Raw genomic sequence first — 3,570 nt, forward strand, 5'->3', positions numbered from 1 at the left:
ATATTTATAATATATATATTTATAATATATATATTCATATATATATATATATATAATAGATAATATATATGTATGTATACACGCGCACAGACACACACATATATATATAACAGCCATGTATATATACGTACACGTGTGTGGGCGATGAATGTATGTATTTGCATGTACGTTCGTACGCGTTTGATCGTTTCCGTATTTGGTTACAACAGAGAAACAAGGAACCGTCCACTTAACTATACAATTGTCTCTAGGGACTGGTCATCGTTTTACCATCCTCATCATCACCATCACCATCACCATCATCACCGTCGTCGTCATCATCATCATCATCATTATCTATATACCTGCTATTTCAGTTTCTGCTCATCCAGTTTCCTTTTATTTATTTTAATCTTATATTCATATCTTTTTTCTTTTTTTCTTTTTTTTTGTGTGTGTATATTTTTATCCATCTTTCAATCTCCCTATTTCTCTTTCTTTCTCTCTTATTTCATCTCTCTATCTTCTGGTTCTTATTTTTTTTTAATTCGATCTTTGCCCTAATTCCATCACCTCCACCACCACCATCATCATCATCATCATCATCATCATTGTCATCATCATCACCATCACCACCACCATCATCCCTATAATCATCATCGTCATCATCCTCATCACCACCACCACCACCACTACTATCACCATCATCATCATCATCACCATCACCATCATTATCACCATCATCATCATCACCAACATTACTGATATTAATACACGTTATTTTTTTTATCTTTTACTGGTTTCAGTCATTGGATTGCAGCCAAACTGGGGCACTGCTTTGAGGGCATTAAACCGCCAATCGACTCCAGAACTTTTTTTTACGTCCGATACTTATTCTGTCGATCTCTTTTGTTGAACCACTGGGTTGCTGTGACGTAAACAAACCAATAACTGTTGTGAAGTGCGTGTGGGACAAGCACCAACACAAAGACATGCACACACATGTATATATGTTTGTGTGTATATATGCGACAGGATTCGACACGGTTTCCGTCTATCACTCAGAAGGCATTGGTCGACCTGGGGCTATTGTAGAAGACACTTGCCTCAGATGCAGCGCAATAGGGTTGATCCTGAAAGCTTCTGGTTGCAAAGCGAGCTCCTTACCCACACAACAATACCCCAATTAATCGCTGACATGTTTCACGTGTGAAACAAAATGCTTTTTGTTGGCCTCACTTGTCTTTAAAAACACTCACATATAGACACACGCATACACTCATGCATAGGCATACACACATACACACACATGCACACATACACACGTACTCATAAACATATACAATCGCACAGACATATAACCACACATTCACATATACATACACAGACATACCCACACCACACACATCCACATAGGCATACATTTACACACATACACATGCACACACACAAACTCATACATACACACATAGAAACATACACACATACACATACACACATACACACAGGCATATAGCCACACACTCAGACATACACAGACATTTACACACACAGACATACACAGACCTCACACATTCACACAGGCATTTATACATGCATATACACACAGACATCTACACATACACACATTCATACATTCACACACACATTCATACACAGGCATATACACACATACCCACATACACACAGGCATATAGCCACATACATATTTAGACACAGACATACACAGACCTCACACATCCACACAGGCATTTATACATGCATATACACACACAGACATACACGCATGCACACATTTCTATACACATACTCATACACACACATACTAACACACACACACACACACACACACATACACACACACATACATACATCTATATGCACTATTACTCCTTTCTAATTATGTGCAAGATTGCATTTTGCTATATTTAAATTTGTTTGAGTGGTAGCAATTATTTTGTATTACAGTTCCAGAAGAATCAATGTTTTGATTCAGCTATCCTCATCATCATCATCACCATCATCATCATCATCATCATCATCATCATCATCATCATCATCTGCAACCACCAACTCTCGGAGTACGAATAGCTCATCCAAGAATACTTCTCCACCTTCTTCGATCTTCTGCTGAATCTTCAAACCTATTATTTCCCATAATGCTATCCAAATATTTTCTTGGTCTTCCTCGAGGTTTTTTTCTCCCAAATGTTTTTTCGAGCGTAGTTCGGGAAAAAGACACCGGCAAGTCATTACTTAGCAGTTCGGCACAATAGACCGATAGAATAAGTACTATAAGTACCATTAGTACTATAAGTAATTACTACAATCGATTTATTTGACTAAACTCTTCAAGGCGGTGCCCTAGCATCTAAAGACTGAGACATGTCCAAAAAGATGACATGTCCGAAGCATTTACGTTTTTATTTGTCTAGCAAAAGACTGCGGCATGAATTGGTGACACTGTGTGACACAATTTTTGTCCTTGGATAGCAACTGTTATTTCTTATTTGCTTATCCTTAGAAAATATGAAAACTGGTTATTTTCTTCATATCTTACTTTTGTTACATTTATTCAAACTCCAAAAAATCCCTCTCAACACATGGCTATGATTCTCCCCTACTACTACTGCTCATGATCAGAGATGCACATATTGTCAGCCACTTAGGGACATGCTCGAGTGATTAAGATCAAGCAACTGACCAGCAAATTTGTGGTATTGAGCAGAATATTTGTTATAAAAATATTTCTGCTTCAGCAACTCAGCACTGAACTTGTGTGAAATGTAATGGAAAAATAGGTCAGTTTCAAAACATTGATCTCCAGGTCACAAAAGCAAAGTTTGAAGGGAATAGTAGTCACTTCCTTCGATTTCTAGACAGAAGCAAATAGGAAATAACACTTAGTGACCAAAGACAAAGAAATTAAAATTAAAATTTTGTAACACTGTAATCCAAATATCATTTTTTTTTCAACTAACTAAATCTATAACAATACACATTATAACACACAAAAAGAGTCTCATGATTTTTCTTTTCTTGGAAACAATCACATTATAGGCCCGACAATGAGAAGCTTCCTCACAGCTTCAGATCTTCCGTGTGTCTGTGTCTGTTACATTTTATAAGTCACTCAGAGAAGGAAGGGCAGGATCTGTGACTCATTGGTGAGGTTGAATGTGACCGATGCCCAACTTGAACATCTGCAGGGTAACTCCTGCAAATAGAACTGTACGTGGATACGGAACCATGTTATTTGATCTAGTCTAAAAGTACTCAGTCTCTAAATGTTGTTGTTCTTTACCTATATTTTGGACCTGACTGAGCAAACTCATAATGAAAAGCTTTCCAATAATGACCATCCTTTTTTTTTTTTACTTTTGTATTTCTAAAGATATCATGTATCTAATACTATATTATCCAGTGTAGTCTTAGATATCCTTCTTAAGCTGGTAGGATATGATTTAAAGAGAATTTAGCAACTATTTTTAGCAGATCATATAAAGATACCCTTGTTGGTTCATCCAGATGGAAATGTTAAACTGAGTGGCGTGTTAGATCTAGAGTCCATTAGTTTGGAAAGTGTTTGTT

The sequence above is a fragment of the Octopus bimaculoides genome, chromosome 17, assembly GCF_001194135.2.
Source record: "Octopus bimaculoides isolate UCB-OBI-ISO-001 chromosome 17, ASM119413v2, whole genome shotgun sequence".
In the NCBI taxonomy this organism is placed as follows: domain Eukaryota; kingdom Metazoa; phylum Mollusca; class Cephalopoda; order Octopoda; family Octopodidae; genus Octopus; species Octopus bimaculoides.